Source organism: Ambystoma mexicanum, chromosome 4q, assembly GCF_040938575.1.
Source record: "Ambystoma mexicanum isolate Mex_15411 chromosome 4q, UKY_AmexF1_1, whole genome shotgun sequence".
NCBI classification, from domain to species: Eukaryota; Metazoa; Chordata; class Amphibia; order Caudata; family Ambystomatidae; genus Ambystoma; species Ambystoma mexicanum.
This window is the reverse complement of record NC_090928.1, coordinates 577,367,159-577,384,396: the sequence shown is the minus strand read 5'-3', so window position 1 is coordinate 577,384,396 and position 17,238 is coordinate 577,367,159. Positions and strand designations below refer to the sequence as shown.

The 17,238-nt window shown below is 44.7% G+C and overlaps 1 protein-coding gene across 2 annotated transcripts in view; it reads left to right on the top strand.

The window, feature by feature from the left end:
- The window catches only part of LRP11 (LDL receptor related protein 11), a 558,518-nt gene that overhangs the window by 234,561 nt on the left and 306,719 nt on the right, over positions 1–17,238 (top strand). The window lies entirely within an intron of this gene.

Below are 17,238 nucleotides of genomic sequence, written 5' to 3'. Positions count from 1 at the left end.
TTATATATAAACTCCTCGGTGCGAATGTGCTAAATATCAATGGCCCACACTTCCGATCACCAACATATGCGTCCTGTGTTATGTTGGACCTGATTTTATGCTTGCCGCTTTTTTTTTGTTTCATGGCAAGCGTAGGCCATGGGTTATGGTTTCACCACTACCTGCCTTGTGTAGAAGTTGTGGCATCTTTGGCTACTGTGACTCTGCTATCTGAAATGTTAAAGCTAAATAAACTATCAAAATTGGCACTTCATCATGTATGCATAATCCTCAAATGTGCTTACATACTAATTATAGGTACTTTTTTGGGATATGAAGGTTTGGCAGATATCTTTTTTTCTTTTTTTTTTAACCTGCATGCTTTTTTACTTGTTTACCGATAAATTCAGAAAATAGAAGTAAAAGATTTCGATTTATACCTGGCAAAACTGTTTACTTTCTTCAGTCTGTGAAAAAACAAATGGCAAAAAGATGTTTTGTTTTCATACCAATGTACTTGAAAGCTGAAAAAATTTGGCATGCAAGTTTAGATGTGGCCAGAAAAGGTTTTTGACAAATTTGTTGGCGTTAAACTCAGGCTGCGAGGATAGCTCAGGGGCAACGCGTTTGTCTTGGAAGCAAGACAAGGCACAGCGTCACTGGTTCAAATCCTGGTCCCAAGCTCTGGCATGTAGCGTGATATAAAAGCTCAATTAATTTTAGATTGAAAGGGTCATAAGTTGCATTGAAAAGTGTTTCCGCATTTTCCTTGTGAAGTGCCTTGCAACTAGCTTTGATTTCTTCTTCAAATAAAATGTCACTACTTACAAATGGGGTAGAAAATAATAACTTAGTCTCTTGATATAAACTTAAGGTTTTCTCAATGGTATCTCATTCTTGCATCTAGTTTTTTTTTCTTTAGCATATTTGATCTTGACTGATAACATCCCTCTTCACATTAGTTTGCTTTAAAGGTGTAGCACTCTGTGAGAGTCCACGGTCAGTGTGTAACAAGGACATCCTTTTTCTGTCTTTAACCACAAGTGGGGTTTGTCTATCAGGATGCAAAAAAGATTAACTTTTCTTCTGTTCTCTTTATCATTATAATCCCCTGTTGTATCTTGCATGAGTAGATGACTGATGTCATCAGTGGTGTGTGGAATGTAGTAACCCAAATGTTCCACCCAAGAATACCAGGATTGTCAGTTGGATGGATGTACCCTGGGTGGTGGGCACCAGTGGGTCCAGCTCCAATGTAACTTATTATATATGTAACCTATGAATATGTATATTAAACTTACTTACATGGAAACCTACCTGAACCTTCATAAACATCACTTTAGAACATTGGTGACAAGTTGTTTGAGTGAAGAACCAGGAAGTTGACTACAGAGTACCTTTGGAAAAGGTGCCAAATGCAAGTGAGCTGTGATGTGGGGTAGCAGCCATTCTGAACCCACTGCCATACGCCCCCCCAGAATAGGCCCCACCACCCACGGTGGCCTGTGAGGTAGGTCATGTTGGAAAAAACGAAGAACGGGTGTCAAGTTTTTCCACGTGATCAATGCCGGATACAGACTTTGTTTTGGAAGAAACGTAAAAACTGTATGGATGTCGGACTGCACCAGTGAGAAACGAAGTGGAGCACTGCATGATGTTTAGTTGGAAGTTGTGCTGCATTTGTATGGGCTGTACCCTGCTATAAAAGTGGCATTAAAGTGGAGGCTGCCATGTGAACAAACTGGAACAGGAGTAAAGGCTCGAAAAAGAAGCAAAGCACACATGAGCTGGATAAGCGTGGATGAGTGGTGGAGTGTAGCACGGAGTGCTGAGTTAAATATGTGAGCTACAGGAGTGCACCTTGTTGGAAACCTGTAGCCGGTGGCGGAGCAAGAGTTCGGCTGTTGCCACAGCAGAACTAAGAGTGATGACATATGGGCCTGTATGCATCAGGCTTACAAAACAAATGTCAAAAATGTAACAGATTGTTAAGCGTGGGCACGCTCTGCAAGAAGGTAGCAGATTGTAGAGTGTAGCTGAACTCGCAGGAAAGAACCTTTAAGTGCTGCATGGCGTAAAATTTCAGTCTCGTAGAGAAAAGGACTGTGACTAATCCAGGTGATTCTGTCGGTGTTGGTTGCTGCCCCTGCACACAGAGAAGAACCAATGGAGTTGTCCACCGCATTCCTTGGAGGAGCATAAAAATCCCAGGACCCAGTCCAAGGAGGCAAGCACCCACCAGACGACACGAGAAGCTGGCCTCGGAGGCTGCACATCGGAAGGAACTTCTCCATCGCAGCAGATACCTGGAAGTACGACCACATATATAGCGTGGTGGGTGGGGAAGCAGAGAATCCCGCAGAACACTGCAGAGTCCAGGAATGCAGAGAGCGCAAGGAGCTCAGAGCTGCAATGGAGCACTGAAGCAAAGCCACGGCAGAAGCAGTGTGCAGGTGTCCAGCTGAATCGACGCTGAAAGACCATTGGTCAAAGTCTGGAAGAACAGACATGAGAAAGGCAACAACGAGGACCGGAAAAAACTCAAAAGCACGTATATACGCTGGCGTGAGAGACCGCCTCCGCCATAAAGCAGTTACGCGATACCAGTCTGAGGAGGGTGGTGAGGCAACCGTATAGCCCATACCGGGCAAAGCAACAAGCAGGTTTGAGAGACATTGTCTCCAACGAGGAGCACAGACCCAGTGACTTTGGAAAACCTTTGAATATGAACTGAGTGAACTTTACGCCAGGTTGATTGGCTGGGGGAAAAGGAAAGTTTGTGTGGGGGCCCAGACCTACTTTCAATGGGAACCAAGAAAGACTGAAAGACATTTGAATTACTATAGCAGGCCTAGGGTTGGAAAAATAACATTCAGATCTCTTTTTGGCTGGGGGTCAGGAAGTCAACCATCATTAGCCAAGACGTATGGGGAACTAACGCTTTCCTAGGCTGAATTTATGTTATCTTTTTGTTATAGTGGTAGGGCCAGAGATTAGCATAGTATAGGTTTGAGACAGAGCACCACATTTTTGTGAGACATCGTGATGAGCACTTGTTAAATTTTATCTTCAAAATGTAGGGACTGCATCTTAGATGGAGGGACAGACATGGTATTCTTTTCCTTAATAAAAACACTTTGTTGCAAAACATGTCCTCTTGCTCGTCTCCTATCGCTGATTTACCACAATTGGTTTCAGACATGGGATTTGAACAACGTTATACATGGCTGGGACCCATGCTTGTGAGATGCCTCAACCCCACAGCTAAATTGCCAGCTAAGGCTACTCCCCAATCGATTGGTTTTGATCTCTTTAGTACCAAGGACATTCAGATACCTAATGGTGAAAGGAGACTAATTCTCAATGGGGTTAGCCTCTCCCCTCCTCAGGGCAACTACCTTAGGTTGGCTGCCAAGTTAGCCCTGGCCTGGTGATATTCTCTGGATGTGGCAGCAGGTGTCATGGATGTCCCCTCCGTAATCTAGCTCTAAGTAGTATCGCACATTTCAGGGGCCCAGATCTATTCAGTGAAGGAAGGGGAACCCGCTTCTCAGGGTATCCTATCAAAAGCGATGACAACTGCTTTGAAAGAAGTTGACCACCTTTCTCAAACTTCTCAAGGCTTCCTAGGCATTTGGAAAGCTGATAATTTAAGCCCCCCACCGAAGCAGGAGGCCAATGGCTCCGCCACATTACCTGATTTTGGCGTTCACCCAGAGAAATGATCACAATCTCACCAAGGCTTTTGAAAGGGCCACCTCTGACGGTCAAGGTCTAGAACAAAATGAGTCATTCTTCGTCAAGAAAGGACTATTATATAGCATACAGCGAACGTGATGGGTCATGGAAAACCCAATTGGTGATTCCCAGAAGGCACAGAAAGGTAGTCATCAAGTTGGCTTATCTGCATTTAATGGCCATTTATCAGGAGGTGACCAAAACACAAGACCAGATCCTCAAGAAGTTCTATTAACTCAGAGTATAAGCTGATGTTAATGCCTATGTAACCAGCTGTGACATCTTTCAAAAGACTTGAGCTTCCCAAGTCCCCCTTACAGCTATTGCTTGTGATTGAAGTCCCTTTTTCAAGAATCACAGTGGACATTGTAGGGTCCCTCGAACCATGTAAATTGGGTAATAAGTACATCCTTGACATTCTCGATTATGCCACCCGCTATCCAGAGGCCTTCCCCCTGAAGAATGACATCAGTGAACAAATACTCAAACACTGTATTCCTTTCCTCTCTCGAGTAGAGTTTCCAAATAAAATCCTCACGGATCAAGGCACCATATTTATTTCCCGCCCGATGCAGGAGGTGAAGGAGGTCTTGAAAATAAAAACTCTATGGACATCCGTTTATCTTACCCAGACTAACCGTCTGTTGGCACGAGTCATTCAGACGCTGAAGCGTATTCTATGAAAACTAGTTGAAATACCATGGACCCTTTTTTGAAGTTCGAAAAACTCCCCCAATCTTCTCTTGGATATTCCCTGTTCAAACTCCTGTACAGGTGAAAACCCAGAGATATACTTGATATGTTGAGCGAAACCTGGAAAGAGAGGCAAGAAACAGCGCTCCCCATCTCCCAGGCCACTCATAAGCTGAAGTACCATATGAAAATCTGTCAGAAAGATTGTGAACCAACGCCTTTTGAGGGTGGAGGAACACCAAAAAGACACTTAAGATAGTCAGGCAGTAGCTAGATCTTTCTCGGAAGGCGACTACCGACCTCCAAGAATAAGATGGTCTCAAGGTGGTACAGCCCGTACAAAATACTAGAAAAGAAGGGACTCATTTATCTAGTTTGCCAACCAGATAGACCTCAGAAAACACAGGTCTATCACGTTAACCTTCCAAAGGTCTGGAAAGCAGTTGAGAACAGTCTTGTTTGAGAGACGTCATGAGCTCAGTCTGATTCCTGAGAATTTAAACACCAGATAAAATAGGGGTTTTCAGGATCTGTTTAGCCAATTCCCCAAAGTCTTCTCCCGAGAGCTGGGAAACTTTAAGAAATTGTTTCAGTTCTATGTGAAATTTCTGCTTTTTGAAGGCAGCACATAAAAAAGGACAGATTTATTTATAGTGCGGCCCTCAAAACGTAAAAATTGCATGATTTTTGGGTGTTTCACCCAGAGCCTCCCTTTCCTCCTCATTTCACTCCAAGCATACCCAACTCCACCGCTTTTGCACGCAAGCGCGAAACCAGTTACATTTACCCCCTTCTGTTCACAAACATTCCTTTTACACACACTCACCTGAGACTCCCGCGACTCCTCCTCGGGGTCCCGATGTGCCCGTCTACCTCTGCTTGCATCTGCTTGTTTGTGATCCTGTATCAAATGGGATAATGAGGCATAGCTATGCATTTGCTCCACTGTTAAAGTCCAATCCCAATGGTTCAAACACTTTATCAGATGTGGACACCTCATCATTCCTTCTTGATTAGATCCAATGTCATTCAGTATTGAAATACAGAAAGAACCAAAAAGCTTTGTCGAGATGTTGATGCCTGTTTCCGGCTGATTATCCAAAGTTGCTTAAGATCCTCATAGTGTTGAAGAGTGGGCCAACAAAATGTTATAAAAACAATTTAAAACATGCCACATGCCAATAACTTTAAGAATACTCAACCCCAACTCCTAACGTAAAGCAGCAGCCAGAACACAATTAGGCAACTTCATTAGTCTCCTCCAGAGCCTGGCCTCGATGTCTATGAGCGTATTTAAATCTTTGAAATCACACAACTGTACTCCATATGTTACCTTCAGAACTATTTTGGCTTTATTAAAGTTCAGAGCAGGGAGAATAGAAAATTGACAATTTTTCCAGTCTTTTTTTTAAAAATTGATTGAGCAGACCCTTTGCTTTTTATATCCATAGACTCTTTAACTGCAGACTTAGTAGTTTTACTAAAAATAGGAAAACCTAAATAAATCAAATGAGAAACCAATTCAAGCCTAATACCATCACAGTAAAAGGAAACGTTTGTTGCAGTTCTTTTTACCAGACAATGCATAATCTTTGATTTCTTTTCATTGATGTGAAGAAAATTATGAACAGCATAAGAGCTAAATGCCGTAAATAGCCATGTGTGCCTATCGAAGTAAAATCAAACAATAAAAAATCATCCGTTAATAAAAGCCAAATTAATTTCTGATTGTTGATCTTTGGGAGGCAAGAGCAGCTTTGTCCAGGTCATCTTCAGTGTCAGATATATAAGATTAAAAAGGCAGGGGGCAAGAATGCACCCCTTCCTTACTCCTGAAAAAACAGGAATCTCCTGTGCCATCTGACCCTGATTGTCGAGGCGAACCCCCCACCCTAGTGTCAGAATATAATGAAACCATTGGGCTAAATAAGCCCGATGGCAAACCCCAATCAGCACATTTCTTCCACTGGAGATTCCTATTTATTTTGTTGAAAGCTGCTGTTAAGTCAAAAGACATAACAAATAAAGAATTCACTTGTTTGCTCCTAACCAGATCTTGGGCAGATGTCAAAATAAAACCATTTAGTATAGTGTCATGATTTTTTCTAAACCCAGTCTGTCATTTTTGCAGCCTCCCAGTCTGTACAGACCAAGCCGAAAGAGGTTGTTAAAGAATGCTGTTGACATCAAGAATTGATATAGTTACTGGGGTCGGTATGGTTACCTTGTTTAAATATAGGAACAACATGAACAATATGCCCTGAATCTGGAGAAGTCTGAGAAACCACAATATGTGCGGAATAGATCAGTAGTATCAATGGCCACATGAGGGATTGTGTTTAAACACTACATTTGCCAATTTGTTTGGCCCCGGAGCTCTAGATGGACTACATCCCTGAATAGTTTCTAAAATTGTGTCCTGGTCAAACTCGACAGCCCATTTACTATTTACGATATCCGAGCAAGTATTACAAAAAGTTACATCATCGCCCAGGGATCCAAAGATAGAATCAAAATGACTTACCCGTGTGGATTCACCTATTGGGTTTATCAAAAAAAGCGGATTGCAGTCTGCCACGAGTATTTGCCAATTTCCAAAAGGAGGAAGTGCCACTTTTACACAAGAGAGCAAGCATAGCCTCAGCATCCCTTGGTAATAACTGATTTTTATAAAAGTGAGACCAGTTACGATAAGATTGTTTAGCCTTCTTCATTTCTTCACCTCCTAAATACCCATTCGCTCGAACTTTGGCTTTGATTGCTCTGATTTTTGCTCTGGTTTTGCGTTTTTCTAAGGCCACTTGATGATCAAAAGAATGAATATGCGTATTCCTAACTATCCCCGCTCTTGCTACCAGTCCCCTAAGTTGGTCATCAGGAAAAATTTCAAAATGAACTACATTAAAGGTATCAAATTTCCACTCCAGATGTGAAGCTTCAATTGTTTAATTTTGTCCATTATTAAAGACCACTAGTTTGTGCTCAGACCAACTGATTCGATTCCCCCGCTTCTGATTTACCCACACATTCTTTGTCATCTCCACTTGATTACTTTCCCAGAGGGGTTCAAAGTCAGCAACCAGCATAGCATAACATGGTCGCAGCTATTACCTAGGAACGACCTAAAACATCCAAATAGGTCCTCACTAGTAAAAATATAGTCCAGGATGAACGTCAACTCCTCCACCCCCCCGACCCAAGTAGCTTCACTCGGAATGTCTCCCTCCACAACCCCATTTAAACGATGTAGTCCCATTTTCTCCAAACATGAAGACCATTTAATGGATTCCTATTTTTAGTGGCTCTTAGATAAGCGTCAGAAAAATATCCATCATACTGTACATCCTTACAAAAGGAATTTAAATCACCACTCAGAAGAATGAACCCATTCTCCATAGTTTCCAACCAATTCATACTACACATTGACAGGAAATCTAACATTTCTTCTAGAGGACACACCTGACAGTGCCAATATACATTAATTGCCAGCAATTTCCTATTCCCCCCTTAAATAAAATGGAGACTTGCAATGCTAAAAAATCCTTTTCCTGACATTATTAGATGGTGAACAGACAAATTAGAACCTGATTTGATAGCGATCAACCAACCTCCAAACGGCCTACCCGTGGGTCTTTAGCCGCTGCCTGAACAAACGTAGTGTAGCCATCAAATATGTGACAATCCAATGACCAAGTCTACTGACATAGGATTATAGTGTGCTTTTTAGAAGTTTTCCAAGTGTGTCATTCATAATAAGTTCCTGTGACCACAGCTATTCCAAGATAGCACTCTTAGGGCATTCGTAGCAGTGGAGCGACCCAAACCCAATGATCACTATCAATATCCTGATATGTGGGCTCATTTGTTTTTTTTCATATATAACATTTGTTAAGGGTACAAAACAGAACAGTGTTGTTTTTAATTTCTAAACCACATAATAATCAACATTCTTAGTTCCCTCCTACCCCCCTCACCATCTGCATCCTCACTGGTAGCTCCCCACATATCCCTTTCCCCCTGTGTACTAGAACCCCAAAACCCCCTTCCCTCCTCCCCCTAAACCCCATCTGAAAAACTCATTCAATAATGCAGAAACTCTTTTACTTGTGTCTCGGAGGAGCTGTCCTTTTTGTGTCTCCACTGGCCTGCATCGGCTCCCTCCAAGGTCTACCCCCTCCAGATACCACAACTGCTCTAGTCTCTGTGATTTGCTGGGTTGTCCCCTTCCAGCCCCCATTTCAGCAGTAGCGCATTCCACCCCGCACAGAACCCTCCTCAGACTATCATGCACTATCGTTGGCAGTTTCTCCATCACCATGCTGTGTACCTTCTCCTCCCAAACTTCTTTCGATGGTAGTGTTTCATTCTTCCAGCTCTGAGCTATGGCCAGTCTCCCCGCTCTCAACATTGCATCCCACATCCTAGGGAGCCTGTAGTCCTCCCTGTCCTTTGCCGGGATCCCCAAGAGCATTTGCAAAGGGTCCAAGCCCAACCTGACTCCTGTACTTCCTCCATCCAGCTCAGCACCTCCTTCCAAAACACCTGCACCTTTGGGCACTGCCACCACATATGGGCTAGAGATCCCCTCTGCCCACATCCCCTAGGGCACATTGGAGAGGCTCCCTCGAACATCCTGGATAGCTTCAAAGGGTCACTATGGCCTCCCATCAACATCTTGAAGTTATGCTCCACCGTGGAGGTGAACAATCCGCCCTGAAAGGCCGCCTTGTAGATTTGCGCCCATAGCTCTTCCGGGATCTCCTCCCCCACTCTGAACACCCAATACCACTTGAATGTCTGCTTCCCCTCCAAGCGGGCCTTGTTCATGTATTTGTAAAGGCTAGACCAGATACCCCTTCTTGTGTTGGAGATGTCTGCGACCTTCTCAACAATAGTAAACCATCTTGCTATTGAGTCTCCCCACCTTGTATCTGTTAATAGGTCCTTGATGCAGAGGTACTCAAACACTGAAACCACATCCTTTCACAATGCCTCCCAGATGGACTCCGAGTTCCAGAAAACCCTATCCTTAAATAGTTATCCCACCCGTTCCAGTCCCCCGTCTGACCATTTCTACGAGCAGGCTAGCCCCTTCCATCTGAGGTGAAACGGGGGTCCCCACACCAAAGACATCGGGGAGGGCTACATCGAAAACTTAGTTACCCTCGTTGTCACGCCATACGGACCAAAACACCCCCAAGGTAGGGTGCGACCAGAGACGTTTTGGGATGGCCCCAGAAGTAGTCCCTCACCTTCAGGGGGTGAGCTGCCAAGTCTTCCAGAAAGGTCCAATAGATCCCCAGATCATCCCGCATATGCTCAAGCATCACCCTCAGCTGTGCCGCCTTGTAGTACAGTCGCATGTCGGGGAACCCAAATCCTCCCCTATCCCTCGGGAGCATCAGAGTCGCAATTTTTACCCTCCATGTCTTATTACCCCAGATAAACCTTCAGAGATCTCCTGTGACTTCTAGAAAAAACCTCTCTGGGAACTGTCTCGGGATGTAAATAAGTATAGCAGTCGGGGGGAGTACATTCATCTTAATAGATGACATGTGTCCGTACAAAGTCATTATAAGAGGGTCTCATATTTTTAAATCTGCTGCATACGGAACGGGTCATAGATAGCTGACACCATCTCCTCTAGGTCCCTAGTCACTTTAATGCCCAGGTACCTTAAGCCCTCTCCCTCATCAACTCTCATGCCATCGTATCGCTTCTTGGAATCAAGTAGGGGACTGTGCTTAAGAATCGGCATGATTTCCCTACTTTAATTTTTAGCTCTGAGAGGCTGCCTTATTCCGTAATCTGCGTCATGAGCCCTGGGAGTGAATGCTGGACATCACCCTAGTCCTAGTATGTCATCCGCAGAAAGTGATAGCTTGCACTCTATCTCCCCAGAACCTGTGTCCCTAATCAGCCCATTAGAATGGATCGCAATCACCAGGGGCTTCATCGTTAGGCACAGAGTAACGGGGAGAGGGAGCACTTCTGTCTTGTTCTTTTGGTCAGCGTGAAGATCTCAGAGAGTCCCCCATTAACACTGACTCTAGCTCTAGGCTTATCATAGAGCTCAGCTACACATCTCAAGAAGTTCGGACTAAACCCCATCTTCTCCAGGACCTTCATAATGAAGGGCCATTCAACTCTATTGAAGGCTTTCTCGGAGTCAAAGCGATACCAGAAAAGCATCCAGGTAGCCCTCCTGTACCCCATGCATCAAATGCATAGTCTTTACAATTTTGTCAGAGCCCTGTCTCCATGTACCAATTTTGGTATTTTCCCCTCTAGTCTCGTTCCAGGACTTTCTCTAGAATCTTTACGTCACCGATAAGGAGGGAGATTGGTCTATAGGACAAACACATACTTGGGTCCTTTCCCTCTTTCGGGAAGGCTATTATTATTACCACCGACATCGTCGAGGGTAGGGCTTCCCCCTGCAGACATCCGTTGTACACCTTCACTGAGCATGGGGCCAACAACGACCTGAACAGCTTATAGAACTTAACGGTGAACCCGTCTTTCTCCGGGGCTGTCCCTGCCTTCATACCCTTTATAGCCACACTTATGGGGCATTAAAGGTTCTCCATTCCATCCTGGAATGGGTAGACCCCTTGGGAAAGCATCTATTTGTGACTCCTCCCCCTTCCATTCCGACGCATAGAGGTTTCTGTAGTACTTAGCCAATTATTTCCCAATGTCGTTGGGGTCGAAAAACAGCCCCACCCTCCTCGGCCCTTATAGCCCCAATCATTCTCTGCTTCCTCTCTTCCCTCAGTCTCCATGCCAGAATCTTATCCACTTTACCCCCCTCCCCCCACCCCCTAATGGTATTTCTGTTTCAGGAACAGAAGCTTCTTTTCCGTGTCTTGAGTCATAATGGTCTTCAACTATGTTTTATAGCACCGGAACTACTTCGCTTTTGTCGGAGAGCTATAGTTTCCCTGGGGCCCCTCAGCTGTTTCTGCGCTATCTTATGCCGTAGTTTGCTCTCCTCCTTCTCCCTCTCTCTTTTCATTTTGGAGCCTATCCTAATCGGCACCACCCTGGATCGTTGCCTTGAAGCCCTCCCACATAGATTGGATTTTCACCTCCCCTGTATAATCAAAAGAAACATATTCCTTGATTTCCACGAGCAGCTCCCGTCTCCTGTTCCTCCATATCTTTTAGTAGGAAATCGTTACATCTCCAGCTCTCCCTCCAGTCCTTTCCCCACCCCATGTTGAACGAGACTTCAACCATATCATGATCAGACCATGAAATTGGGGCGACCTGAGACTCCAAAACCTGCGCTTTCAGGGTTGCATCCACCAGGATCGGGTTAATGCGTGAGAATGAATTATGGGCCGCCCTTCAGTGGCGGTGTAAGGGAGTCAACCAGGCACAAAACCTCATTTATTTGTCTAAAACGTTCCGACTCGCCTGCCCTTGCCCTCACCGCCGGTCCCTCCCCTGTGGGATAAATTAACCCACTCAGCTGGGCTGTACTACATCACTTTGCTGCAGTGGTGCAAGAAACAACAAAACAAAATGGCCGCGCTGACTCCTGGGTGCGCCAGGATCTCTAAACTGCGTTTTTGCAACAACCAGAAAATGGCTCTGCCACACACATTTCAGGTGGGGTGGAACAGAGTACTCACTGCAGGAATGTGTCAGTGTGCTCTAACATTTAACGTGGACGGAAGTGAAAGAGGCAGCATTACTTTGCTGAAAACCTTAAATGCCTCTATAAAATTACACCTTTTTCAACCTTTAAAAGTGCTGCTTGGCGCTAAACTCATTCAGTCCTTATGAACCACTGTGATTAAAAAGGCCCTGCAATGCCCAGGTTCATCCATTGTGTCTCAACAGAACCGGCCCTAATTCTTGAATGACAGCTCCTGTCAAAAGTATCTTTGAAAAATCAACCAGGGGCTTTGTTTTCATTTTACACGGGAAGCAAGCGCGTCTAAAACTTTGCAAAAGTATCTAAAAATCAGCTGTTCAGAGAAAGACTCTAAATAGATGCCTGTTTAAATGTATCCATGCTGCAAAACAACTCCAGCACCCAAGAAAAGAACTATAGCTGCATAAGTGTGGATTTGCTGGAGATGAAAACCAAATTTAAAGAAATAGTAAAGTGTGCTTTTTCTGACTGAAGAGAGAAAATTGCCTATTTAAAAGTAAATTGTTGTGTTAAGGCCTGCTTACTTAGCAATGTAAAAGGATTTGTTGCTGGTAAAAGTACACCTATAGACTGTTTTGATTCCACAGGTTTTTTTTAAGTCAAGATTTAAAATGAGAGAATGAAGGCTAAAACTCATAGGCTAAGTTGTCAAGCTATAAAAAAAAATTGCTCTACCAGTTGCTAGCCTTGAGAATGGGTGACACCTCATAAACTTCTGTCATGACCCTTGCCCCTGGCCCTCAATGGCAAATCAGCCTTCTAGTTAGGGCCAGGTCAAAAGCCTTAAAACCTCATCCAAGACTCTCTTGGAGTCAGCCAGCCTCATAACATCATGAAGACCAACATTAGAATGGGACTATTTACTTGGGACTATTTAACTTGGGGGGGGGGGGGTTCAGCCAACATGGAGGCACACACATAGCTCAGTTACAAGGAACTGAGCTATGCGGTCTAGTCTTTTGGGTGCGGCAGGCCTGGGACTACTTTACCTGGACTACTTTGGGTGTGGCAGGCCTGGGACTATTTTACCTGGACTACTTTACCTGAGACTATTTAAACCACACCCAAACAGCAGAACATGCTTTGCGTTATTCTGCTGTGGGCAGCTAATGCTCACCGTGTCCAGTTCTTTGATGCCAGTTTACCTGAAACCAAGGACCTGCAGAGAGAGCAAGAACACTACAAAACTTACCTGGAACAGTATCCTGTCTTCAATCCATCGCTGACTTCAGTTCCATTCACCTGAAGGTACGAAATCCGGTATCCGGCACTGCATGCATCGAGGAATACCATAACCTGGAAAGAGAAAGAAAGACAGCATTAGTAAGCGTTTACTCACGTTTCCTCCCGAATGAAGAAAGCCACACAATTCTTACCTGGGTAGTAATCTCCTGGTCAGTATCATTGCTGGAACATTACGGCGCTCGGCGAGGAACATCGCAACCTGCAAGGAGAGAAAAGACACAGGTTAGCAATATAAAAGGCAAAACAGCGCCACGCATCGCGCATTACTCACCGGACAGCATCGCACACACCGCGCTTTCGCCTACCGGCCCATGCTCATCTTCAAACTGCATGACAACGCCAAAATACCTTTCCATACCTAAAAAGAAAGAAGCAAGACATTATTATTCGAACTAAGAGGAACATAAGAACTGCATATAAAGACTGTAAAGCAGCAAACCTACGGAGTCGCATCAGGCCTGGATTCCCACAGGGGGGATTGCACCAATGAAGTAACTTGGTCGCTGCTCGCCCCCCACATCTACGTGCCCCTGCCACGAGGAGCAGGACGGAGAATCCACCTTTCACAATATTAAGGTGAGGAGAAGGCCCAAGGGGGAGGAAGGAGTTGAGGCCAAGGGAGGTGGGAAAACATAAAGACAATCTGGTATTGAATCCATCTGTCCTATATTGCAGACCCATCTTTAACCAAAGGCCTTACTAATGGACCGGGAGAGGGTTCGAGAGTGCAAATCATCCAACCAGGGCTGGGTGGCTTCCCCGTGGATACCAGGTGAGCGTAACAGAACGCAAAGCTTCAATAATATTATCCACCCGGGCGTCATGGAGAGTTCAGTTGTTGGGACAATTACACGCCGAAGTACATTCAGCCAGGCAAGAAACCAACACTCTTAGGAGGGATTTGATTGTTACTAAGGATCGTACCGACAAAATAAGTAGAGAATTGCTCCAATCACAGGCAGGACAGACCACATTGCCTGGTAACATTCCGCCAGCACCTGTACCAACTTCTTCCACCAATCCAGTAAAAATAACCCTTCCTAGGGCAGTTCCTTTAGCTCCACCTGAACGATTTACAGGGGACCCCAAGAAGTACGCAAGGTTCATGAACCAGTGTTGTCTTCATTTCCTTTGCAGACCTGGGGCTTTTCCTAACGACCAAGCGCGGGTTGCTTTTGTCTTGTCATATCTGAGTGGCAGTGCTGCGGGTTGGTCGGTACCATAGGTAAGTCAGGATAACCCGTTGTTACATGACTTTGGTGGTTTCCAGATGGAAATGGAAAAACTCTTTGCTCGTCATACCCAAGGCCAAGCACTCTGTCAAGGATGTCAAGGCTTGCTTACATATATAGCAACATTTAACAGACTAGTCGTTGAAGCTGGGTGGCCTGAGGAAAAAAGGACCACACTATTTCATCGGGGTCTACGAGGGGAACTTAAGGATGTCCTTGCTCAAGTGGTTAACCCACCTAAAGACTGTGGAGAATTCATCAACCTTGTGGTGCAATTAGATCAGATTACAAGACCGAAAAGCAGACCGGATAAGGTTAGACAATCGAGCTGTGTATGTCCGGTCAAAGGATAATGTTCCACGTACATTGGAAAATACGGTAGAAGCCATGCAAATAGGAGGTGTACGGCCCCCTTTAACTAAAACTGAAAGAGACGAGAGAAGGCAACAGCAATTATGCTTATATTGCGGAAAATCAGGCCACTTCCTCAAATAATGTCCAGTGAAACCACCAAGGAGAACTGTTGGAGCCACAGAGAAGGAAGATAATAACAAGGAGTCGGAAAACTACCAAGCCCGGCAAGCGTAGAGGTCCGCTTGTCGAGCGAGAAGGATGAACCACAGGCCTCACACTTTGCATTACCAGTAATTTTGATCAATCACCAACAACCGTCTCGGATGCATGCTGTCGAAGCATACGTAGACAGCGGAGCAGTTGGGAATTATGTAGACCAAGATCTGGCAGCAGAGATGGGGCTTCCCTTATGCTCTAAGTAGACTACTGAAAAAGTTACTTCTGTTGATGGGACAGAAATAGCTTCCGGACCAGTAACCCAATGTACAGCAGCACTAACCCTACTGTGCCAGGATGGACACCGAGAATCTATTGCATTTGATCTCATCAAAGCTCCTCAGTTTCAACTAATCTTAGGGATGCCATGGTTGGTAGCTCACAACCCTCTAATAGATTGGCGTGCCTAGAAGTTGGCCTTTTCCGATGATTGTGCTCGCACCTGTTATTACCAAGAAAAGGGGAAAACAGACTTAAGTACATCTGCTACTCCCAGTACGGCAGCTATTGTACTAGGGGGGACTAGTACTCTACCAAATGAATACCGAGATTTTCAAGATGTGTTCCAGAAAGAAAAAGCCAATACTCTACCACCGCACAGACCCTACGATTGTCAGATCGACCTCATACCAGGTGCGCAAATTCCTTGTGGTCGAATCTATGCACTTACTGAACCAGAAAACCTCCATTTGAAATCTTATCTTGATCAGTACTTGGCAAATGGATTTATCCGCCCATCTAAATCACCGGCAGCCAGTCCCTTATTCTTCGTACCAAAGAAGGAAGGAGATTTGAGGACTTGCATCGACTATCACGCATTAAACCCGATCACAGTAAAAAAACGTTATCCACTGCCCCTTATTCCCGAATTATTGGATCAAGTCAAAGACGCCCAAATCTATACCAAACTGGACCTTAGGTGGGCGTACCATCTTGTTCGAGTGAAGAAAGGAGACAAATGGAAAACAGCCTTTCGTACCAAAAACGGCTTGTATGAATACCAGGTAATGCCTTTTGGACTTTGCAATGCCCCTGCTGCATTCCAGTACTTTATGAATGATGTTTTACGGGAGTTAATCGACGTTTGCGCCCTGGTTTACATTGATGACATCTTAGTGTATTCTGCTACAAAAGAAGACCATGTCAGGCATGTCCGCTCCGTCCTTACTAAACTCCACCAACATAAACTGTATGCTAAACTCGAAAAATGCTCTTCTCATGTTAACGAAATGGAGTTCCTCGGTTTTATCCTCACACCAAAAGGTATCAGAATGGATAGGCACAAAGTAGATGCCATTCTTAACCGGCCATCGCCAACTTCATTTAAAGGAATCCAGAGTATGTTGGGCTTTGCAAACTTTTACCGCCGATTCATCCCAGATTTTTCCCAAATAGTGCAACCAATTACATCACTATTGAGAAAAAACAATAAAAATTCAATTGGACGGAAGAAGCAGAGAAGGCCTTTCAAGAACTTAAGAAAAAATGTACTTCTGCTCAAGTTCTACGGCATCCTCGCCCAGACCTCCCTTATATAGTTGAAACAGATGCCTCTAGCATGGCTATGGGAGCTGTTCTCTCAAAAAGGGACCCAGGAAATGGCCAGTTACACCCTGTGGCCTTCTGGTCACGAACATTCTCACCTCCCGAACTCAACTATGCTATCACAGACAAAGAACTCTTGGCTATAAAATCAGCTTTCAAGGCATGGCAACACTATCTCCTTGGTGCTACACATACTGTCACAGTCATAACTGATCATCGAAACCTGCAATACCTAAAAAACAGCAAAGGCTCAATCATCCCGTCAACTGCGGTGGGCTCTTTTCTTCGCTAAATATGACTATGTGATCACCTACCGGCCAGGATTCCGAAACAGAAAGGCTGACACTGTTACGCTCACCTGGATTCCACAGGGGCGTCGAACGAAGCTGGACTGCTGCGGTCTCCACCAGTGTGACTCGTAGCGAAGTGATGATCGACTGCACTTGCCCACTTAGTTTCGTCTGCCTGGCCCGCAAGAATATTTTCCTTATTGTTTGGAAGGATGAACTTTCCATCCTGCGTGGAGTGCAGGGGCGCGTAGAAGTTTAGTTACTTCACTGATCCGAAGGT